At 41.5% G+C, this 9,891-nt stretch overlaps 1 non-coding gene across 1 annotated transcript; it reads left to right on the top strand.

The window, feature by feature from the left end:
- The first annotated feature begins 8,172 nt into the window (after positions 1 to 8,172).
- Positions 8,173 to 8,280, top strand: LOC132542229 (U6 spliceosomal RNA). The gene has a single exon (XR_009553335.1). It is a non-coding gene; the product is annotated as a U6 spliceosomal RNA (small nuclear RNA).
- The last annotated feature ends 1,611 nt before the right edge of the window (positions 8,281 to 9,891 follow it).

Below are 9,891 nucleotides of genomic sequence, written 5' to 3'. Positions count from 1 at the left end.
CCTGGATCAATTTTTTATGTGTTTGTTAGCCTTTTGGATCTCTTCTGTAGTGAATGTTCTCTTCATATCCTCTGCCCATTTTTGGATGGGGTCATTTGCTTTTTTGTTGCTAAGTTTGCTGAGCTCTTTGTATATTTTGTCTATTAGTCTCTTGTCTGATATATGGCATGTGAAGATCTCCCATTCTGTGAGGGGTCTCCTTATTTGTGTGATGGTTTCTTTGGCTGTGCAGAAGCTTTTCAATTTGATGTAGTCCCATTTATTTGTTTCTGTTTTAGTCTTCCTTACAATTGGGTTTGTATCATCAAAGATGTCCTTGAGGTTTAGATGGGAAAGTTTTCCACCAATGTTTTCCTCTAAGTATTTGATAGTTTCTGGTCTAACATCCAGGTCCTCGATCCACTTAGAGTTTATTTTTGTTTCTGGTGAGATAAAGTGGTTCATTCTTCTGCATGTTTCAACCCAATTTCCCCAGTACCATTTATTGAAAAGAGCCTTCTTCTTCCATCTAATAACTTTGGGCCCCCTTATCAACGATTAGATGCCCATAGGTGTGCGGGTCTTTCTCTCTTTCTTCCTCTCTCTGTCTCTCTTTCTTCCTTTCTCTCCTTGTTTCTTTCTTTCTTACCGGATCACTTCTCAACTCTGACTTATGGTGGTACTAGGAATTGAACCTGGGACCTTTGAGTGCCTCAGGCATGAAAGACTCTTTGCAACATCTTTTGCTATAAGTCCATTGAGATACCTCCGCAGCCCTTTTTTTTTTATTTCTTTATTGGGGAATTAATGTTTTACATTCAACAGTAAATACAATAGTTTGTACATGCATAACATTCCCCAGATTCCCATTTAACAATACAACCCCCACTATGTCATTCATCATCTTTCATGGACCTGTATTCTCCCTACCCACCCACGCACCCCAGAGTCTTTTACTTTGGTGCAATACGCCAACTCCAGTTCAGGTTCTACTTGTGTTTTCTTTTCTAATCTTGTTTTTCAACTTCTACCTGAGAGTGAGATCATCCCATATTCATCCTTCTGTTTCTTACTTATTTCACTCAACATGATTTTTTCAAGGTCCATCCAAGATCGGCTGAAAACGGTGAAGTCACCATTTTTTACAGCTGAGTAGTATTCCATTGTGTATATATACCACAACTTGCTCAGCCACTCATCTGTTGTTGGACACCTGGGTTGCTTCCAGGTTTTGGCTATTACAGATTATGCTGCCAAGAACATATGTGTACACAGATCTTTTTGGATGGGTGTGTTGGTTTCCTTAGGATATATCCCCAGGAGAGGAATTGCAGGGTCATAGGGTAGATCCATTTCTAGCCTTCTGAGAGTTCTCCAGACTGTTCTCCACAGAGGTTGGACCAATTGACATTCCCACCAGCAGTGCAGGAGGGTTCCTTTGACCCCACACCCTCTCCAGCATTTGCTGCTGTTACCTTTTCTGATGTGTGACATTCTCACAGGAGTGAAGTGATATCTCATTGTTGTCTTGATTTGCATTTCTCTGACAGCCCTTCTATTTTCTATCTATACTTTCTTTAGGTTATAAAGAAATGGCAAGTCATTTTTAGGAACATCCAAGAGTAAAGAAAACTAAAATGACCCTGAAGTTCACTCCCTAAAAGAAAAAAGTGAGTAATCCATTTTTTTTTAGATTTTTCTACACATATCTTTATTTTCAGGTAAAGCTGGAATATAAAGCTTTATATCCTATCTTTTCATTTATCACTGATGAAATTACTTTAATGACATGTAATATTCTATGTTGCGAATATTTGAACCACAGCCTCACTGTGGGGTGCCTCATTTATATCTGACTTCATTTTTTTCCCCCAAAGGCTGAGTCTGGCTACTAAATCTTATGCCACATCTCTGACAATTTTCCAATAGTTTTCTCATAATGGACTTGCCTTTCAGTTCAGTTTTAAAGCTTTTGCGACTATACCATACTTATTTTCAGTGAAACTGTCATCAATTTATATTACATTTATTTACAATAAATTGATTCTTAAAAAAATTTTTTTTAATTAAGAAAATTATTTATTCCCTTTTGTTGCCCTTGTTGTTTTATTGTAGTTATTGCTGTTGTCATTGTTGGATAGGACAGAGAGAAATGGAGAGAGGAGGGGAAGACAGAGAGGAGGAGAGAAAGACAGACACCTGCAGACCTGCTTCACCACCTGTGAAGCGACTCCCCTGCAGGTGGGGAGCCGGGGTTTCAAACCGGGATTTTTATGCCGGTCCTTGAGCTTTGCGCCACGTGCACTTAACCCACTGGGCTACTGCCCGACTCCCAATAAACCGAATCTTGTTCTTGCCTGTCACTGGTATATGAAAGATCTACCCACTGGGAAGGATTTTTTCTTTTTCTCTTTCTTCCTTTATTCCTTCCTTCTTTCCTTCTTTCCTTCCTTCCTTCCTTTTTCTTTTTCTTTCTTTCTTTCTTTTTTTAACCAGAGAACTGCTCAGCTGTGGTTTATGGTGGTTCTGAGAAGTGAACCTGAAAGCCTTACACATGAAAGTTTTTTGCATAACCATTATGTTGCCCTGGAAGGATTGTTATTCACTCAAGAAACATGCACAGAGACCCTGCTGTGCAGGTTGAGAAGAGAACTGGTAAAGAGACTCCCAGAGCTACTGCTGTGTAGAGGGAGCAGAAGAGCAATAGTATACATGGTGACAAGGGATATTAAGAGTTATATTGGAAGAAAATAAAAGGATATACTGAGGCTTAGTCAGTTAAGGATAGAGGTATGGTGACAGGAGGCAAAGGACCTCATCTCATATTCCTGGTTCTCTGTAACTGGCACATAATAAATAATTATCAGACACACTGAAAAGAGCAAAATAACAAAACTTTAAGAATAGCATATACCCTTGGGAGTTGGGCGGTAGCACAGCGGGTTAAGCGCATGTAGCACAAAGCACTAGGACCAGCGTAAGCATCCTGGTTCGAGCTGGACTCCCCAGCTGCAGGGGAGTCGCTTCACAGGCAGTTAAGTGGGTCTGCAGGTGTCTCTCTTTCTCTCCCCGTCTCTGTCTTCCCCTCCTCTCTCCATTTCTCTCTGTCCTATCCAACAACAACGACATCAGTAACAACAATAATAACTACAACAACAATAAAAAACAACAAGGGCAACAAAAGGGAAAAAAAAAAGATAATAGCCCTTCCTATACACAGAGGTTTGGTGTGTGGCAGCGGGGGCTGGGGTGGGGATGCTTTAGGGGGAATCCTTCACTCCTTTGGGTTCTCTTCAGGCTGGAGAAAACAGCCTGAAGAGAACAGCAACAGTCTGATTAGTAAAGGAAAAACCAACCACTCAAACGTTCGGAGAATTTAGGTTGCAGCAAATTCCGAAGGACTGTGGGGCAATATAGAAATATTCATCCAGGGGAGTCGGGCTGTAGCGCAGCAGGTTAAAGCGCAGGTGGCGCAAAGCACAAGGACCGGCATAAGGATCCCGGTTCGAACCCCGGCTCCCCACCTGCAGGGGAGTCGCTTCACAGGCAGTGAAGCAGGTCTGCAGGTGTCTATCTTTCTCTCCCCCTCTCTGTCTTCCTCTCCTCTCTCCATTTCTCTCTGTCCTATCCAACAACGACGACAACAACAATAATAACTACAACAATAAAACAACAAGGGCAACAAAAGGGAATAAATAAATAAAATAAAATATTAAAAAAAAAAGAAAAGTAATATCCTGTGTTAAGATGCCCAGTATATCAGGCTAAGGGATAGCTCACTGGGTAGAACGCACACTGCCCTATGCCTACACTGGATTTGAGCACCCTGCCCATCGAGTGTAAACATGTGGATAGGGGGAGCTTCATGAACAGTGGAGCAGTGCTGTTGTCCCTCTTCTGTCCCCACCCATCTCACCCTCTATCTGAAAAAAACAGAGTCCACCAGGAGAGATGGAGTCATGTAGGCTTTTAGCTACATATAAAGAAAGCCCTGTGGCAAAAACCCAAACAAATATGAAACCTGGGATACCCAAGCGAGAGGAGAAGGAGGCTTTACTTGATGAGGAAGGGGTGGCTTTGAAGCCAAATGAGGGTTCTCTATACCACAGAAAGTCAAATGCTATTACATGAACTTATGCATAAAGGAAGAATCTTGTTTATTGCTGTCCTAATGTATAGATGAAGGCAGAAGTGATGTTCAAAGCAACTTCCCCACTTCCTTGCCTCAGGAAGCCTTTACACAGGTAGGAGGAAGTGGTATGGCCTTCCAGTCATCAGCCAGATTCCTGGAAAAGCCAGAATGGGGGATCAAGGCCATCAGGCCTTCGTACCTGCAAGCCTGCAGCAGTTCTCAACCCTTCACAGTGTTCCAAAGGACCAAGGCAAGGATGAAAAAGGATGGGCTGTGAGTCTCTGACTTTTGTTCTCTAGACTTTTCTTTGGTATATTAACTGTTCCAAACAAAAACAAAAACAAAAACAAAACAAACAAAAAAAACCCCTTTGTTCCTGTGCATTGTCACTGTTGTCAAGCCCAGTCTATCTATTTTTAGGTCATTCCTCCTTGTAGAGCCATATAAGAGAGTCCTTTTCCTTTGGGGGGGGTCACAATTTTTAGTCCCCCCTCTTTTTAAATTAATTAATTAATTAATTAATTAATTAAATTGAAACACTAATAAGACCATAGGATAAGAGAGGTACAATTCCCACCACCAGAGCTCCGTATCCCATCCCCTCCCCTGATAGCTTTCCTATTCTTTAACCCTCTGGGAGTATGGTCCTAGGGTCATTATGGGATGCAGAAAGAAGGTCTGGCTTCTGTAATTGCTTCCCTGCTGAACGTGGGCAATGACAGGTCAATCCATATTCCCAGCCTGCCTCTCTCTTTCCCTAGTGGGGTAGGGCTCGGCTCTGGGGAAGCAGAGCTCTAGGACACATTGGTGGGATCGTCTGCCCAGGGAAGTCTGGTTGGCATCATGGTAACATCTGGAACCTGGTATTAACATATAAAGAAGTAACATATAAAGCCATATAAAATTTTGACTAATCATGTACCTAAAGGCTGGAATATTGCAAATGAATATTTGGGGGTCTCCATTTTGGAAATAGCTACTAGGTCTGTTTTAGGTATATTCCAAATGGCCCATGACTTTACTAGTTTTTGTATGAGCCTGACATCTGATATGCAGGTGGATGCAAGTTATTATCTGGGGAGACGATGTCATGGCCGGAAAAAGGACCAGAAAGCTGGATCAGGGAAGAGAATAGCTCCCTAATATGGGAAAAGTTTATAAATCTTGTTGACTCTAAACCCCATCGATTTGATCCCCTCTCTTATCCATCCTCAATCTTGAGAACCAACCAGGGGCCAGGTGGTGGTGCACTCAGTTAAGCACACATAGACTGATCAAGAATCCAGGTTCTAGTCCTCGGCTTCCCACCTTTAGGGGGGACACTTCAAAAGCAGTAAAGCATGTCTGCAGGTGTCTATTTTTCTCTCTCCCACTCTATCTCCCCCCTCCTCTCTCGATTCCTCTCTGTCCTATACAATAAAAAGGAAGAATGGCCACCCGGAGCAGTAGATTTGTAGTGCTGGTACTGAGCCCTGGAAACAAAGGGAGAGAAGAGAGACAATGAACCATTCTGGCTGCTTCCTGAATATACTATGTTCAGTGAAACATTTTCAGGATATGACAGCTTAGTTCAGCCTTAAAACAATTTTGGATAAACTTTGAGATCAGCATGTGAGTGTGTCCCAAATATAAGTTCAAATCATACTTGTTTAGACACATTTATAAATAGAAAGAGAACAAAGCTGACAATGGAAAAAAATCCATCTGGGATTTGGAAGGGCAAGAGAGATGTGTAGAAATGGGGGTCCAAGTGTTTCCGGGTAACAGGTTTATTCTGGGTTGCAGAGTCTCTGATGTCATCAGCTATCTGGATAGTAGTGCTCAGAAACAACACTTACCCAGGCCCAGTTCTGTGATGATTTATCTGAAGTCTTGTGTCAAATTTTCCATCTCCAACTTGCGTAATTTCAGAGGACAGTCTCAGTTCTTAAATCAGTACAAGTCAAAAATGTTAGGAGAAAAACAGGGAGTGTTAGTTCAGATGGTCATTAACCAGATAATATAAAAATTTAGGATCCATTCCTGTTCACATATAGAAAGCAAACAAGGACACTTAAAAATGATGGAAAGAACATGAAAGACATTTTTCTCTCCACCTTCATTTCATCTTACCAAACAACTGCAGTAAAATCAGTTTCTGCCTGTCTCAGAGTCCCCAGGCAGAGCCACTGCACCAGCTTGGCAGTCTGTAAAATCAGTTCCTTTGCAAATTAAATCCATTGCAAATAGACTTGGCTAGTTATATTGTACAAGCAGTCAGAACAGAGATGACCACATAGGTTCTTCTAATTTGCTTTGCTGGAACTCTGGCAAGGACTCTCACACTGAATTCCTCCCCCCTCTTCTCCTCCTCCTCCTTCTTCTTTTCTTCTTCTTCCTCTTCTTCTTCTAAATTTTATTAGTGATTTAATACTAATTTACAAAATTATAAGGTAACAGGTGTACAACTCTGCACCATTCCCACCACCAGAACCAGAGTTCTGTATCCCCATTCCTTACATTTTAAGCTATAGCAGTTCTCCTAAAGATGCAGTGAATTCATATTAACTATTATCTCTACAACTATCTATCTATATTTATCTATATTTTCCCTTTTTAAAAAATGGTCCCATCTTCTCTTTCTTTCCAAGTCACACATACACCTATTACTACATTCAAATTTCCCTCCTTTCTCCTCTTCTCTCTCCAGGGCCTGATGAAGTTGGAGTTCTGAGCCCTCTATCATTTCTCCTCTGCTGGGAGTATGGACCAAAATTCTTTTTGGGGTACAGAAGGTTCTCACTTTGCTTTTCCACTGGACATGGATGTTGACAGGTAAATCCATACCCCCAGCCTGCTTCTCTCTTTCCCTACTGGAGCAGGGCTCTGGAGAGGTGAGGCTCCATGACACATTGGTGAAGTTGTCTACCCAGAGAAGTCAGGATGGTATCATGATAGCATCTGCAACTTGGTGGCTAAAAGGCAGTGAGATATAAAGCAGGACAAAATAATTAATGAACTGGCACCCAAAAATAGGAATAGAGAATAGAAGAATAAGGATCTTGGGGTGGAAAGAAGTGTGGAAGTCTATATTTTCCTGGGGGCTATGACTATTGTAGTTCTTGCATAAGTTTGATAGCTAACATGGAGTTGGACAAAAATATTGTCTGGGAAATGGTGTCAAAGTTGAGAAAAGGGCTAGAAAGTTGGATTAAGGTAGAAAGTAGACCTCAATCTTGAAGAAAATTAATGAATAAAATTAACCATTTATTCCATCAATCTGACCCAGGGCCCATATATATTCAAAGTTAGCACAGGAGCCTGTGTAACCTCTGAGTCTCTGTCAGTCTGAGCTTGTAGTTCTTGGTCACAGTTGGGAACATTCTAGGCTGCATTCATTTAAGGACTAGTTTTTCTCAAGTAGCAGAGTAGATTGACCCAGCCTCCCTTTTGGAGATTGGGCAAGTCTCTATCATTGCTACTTTATGATGGAGACAAAGTCTTTGAGAGGCCTACAAGAGGGCTTATGATGATGTTCTTGATGGAAGTGACCAGTGACGGTCACATCAAATTCTTTGTAGCTTTTCAGGTCTCTGAAATCATCCATTTCATAGTCACCATTAGATTCTGCCTTTAACACCTGGATTTGGAGGCCACCTCCTGTCTTCTTGAAGTCCCCAAATGTTCTGGGCATCTAGTTCTGTCACAGGATTACCTCTGTTTTTCTCAGTAGACTGGACCCTACAAGCAACTTATTGGGCCACATTCTTCTTCCCCAGTCCCCTGAAACAGTGTGGTCACTGGCATTGCATCCAATCATCTCATTGTAGAGAAAGGAAAGATCTCTTCTTGAGTTTATGCAGATGTGACCATGACCACAGGAAGTAAGAATGCTCATTAAGTTTTCATACTCTGACTGCTTTAGAGGAAGCAGAGACAAACATTTTAGTTTTGCACACACAAAAAGATACAATTTCCCATGGCGCTGCAGATCAAAACCAGCTGGAAAACAAAACAGATTTTTTAATCTGGAGAAAAGTAAGACATTATTTTAAAAGAAAAAGTTAGAAATTAAATTTGCCATGCTCACTTCGGCAGCACATAATACTAAAATTGGAACGATACAGAGAAGATTAGCATGGCCCCTAAGCAAGGATGACATGCAAATTCGTGAGGCGTTCCATATTTTTAAAATTACTAATTAAAAGAAATTTTCCATATGAGCAAAAAAAAAATACAGAAAGAAATTAAATTTGCCCTTGATAGTCCATTCAGTCCCATGTAGACATCTTGACCCCTTGTTGGTAATTTTCAAAAGTTCAGATTTCTTTTTCCCATATGCTCTATGATATCTTCCCCTCAGCTCCATGATAAACTTATGATCTGCCAAAGACCTTTCTTGTGAATTTTCTCCAGATATAGAACATCATAGTAAATAGCAGTTTCTGGTCAAAGACTATGTGTAACTATATTAAAGATTTCAGGGGGCCAGGCAGTAGCACAGCAGGTTAGCTGCACATGACACAAAGCACAAGGACCAGTTTAAGAATCCTGGTTCGAGCCCCCGGCTCCCCACCTGCAGGGGGTTCGCTTCGCAAGCAGTGAAGCAGGTCTGCAGGTGTCACTCTTTCTTTCCCCCTCTGACTTCCCCTCCTGTCTCGATTTCTCTATCCTATCCAATAACAGCAACAACAACAGTGGAAAGATGGCCTTCAGGAACAGTGGATTCATAGTGCAGGCACCAAGCCCTGGCAATAACCCAGGAGGCCCATACATATGTATTAGTAATAATAATAATATATTAGTAATAATGATAATAATAACTATATATTAATAATAATAATATGTTAGGTAATATAGTGGTAGTAGTAATAATAATCATATATTAGTAATCACATTCTGGTAAGAAGATTAACATTTTCTTTATGTGGCAGTGCTTCCCATGAAATTGTAACATACCCAGTAGGTCTAGTTCATATGTATTTCTCTTTCCACAAGGACAGAGGTTATTTAATATGATGGAATGTCTTAGAAACGCTCATTAAGATTTCCCACATTTCTTTTCTTTTCCTTTTTAAAAAATACTTTGCTGGGAAATTGTGCCGAAGCAGTCACATCTGCCATGTTGTCCCCTCAGGCTACTGCTAGTTCCCGCAAGAGTTGGGACAGTCTCGGAGTGCCTGTTCAGCCATGTTGTGCCCTCAGGGCATTGTCTATATCCCCCGATATTTGGAGTGCTTTGGTTACTCCTCCCCCCTCCCATTCTCCTTTTTTTTTTTTTTTTAATGATTTTTATTTATTTATGAGAAAGATAGGAGGAGAGAGAAAGAACCAGACATCACTCTGGTATATGTGCTGCCGGGGATGGAACTCAGGACCTCGTGCTTAAGAGTCCAAAGCTTTACCACTGCGCCACCTCCTGGACCCCCCCTCCCATTCTCACGAGAGTTATTATCCTATCCTGGAGTGCTATGGTTACTCCTCCCCCTTCCCCTTCTTGCGAAAGCTACTCCTATAAAAGCCCTTCTTCTTCCGCACCTCGCTCTCTTGCCAGCGCTTCACTCCGGTGTTCAGACGCAGGAAAGGTTACTGCGGGAGGCGGCCATTTTCGCTACCTCCACGTGGCCCAACCTGCCTCTCTAGCACCCAACTCTGAGGTGCCAGCACAAATAAAGATTTGTGTTTCCTCTTCGCTCCGGACCCCCTCTCTCTCTTCTCTGCGGCCCGCGCACAACAACAAGACTTTCTTTTTTCCATCTTATTTTATTTATATTTATCTATTTATTTATTTGTTGGATAGA

The sequence above is a fragment of the Erinaceus europaeus genome, chromosome 12 (assembly GCF_950295315.1).
Source record: "Erinaceus europaeus chromosome 12, mEriEur2.1, whole genome shotgun sequence".
Taxonomy (NCBI): domain Eukaryota; kingdom Metazoa; phylum Chordata; class Mammalia; order Eulipotyphla; family Erinaceidae; genus Erinaceus; species Erinaceus europaeus.
Note: the sequence above shows the minus strand (reverse complement) of the source record. Positions and strands in the feature narration are given on the sequence as shown.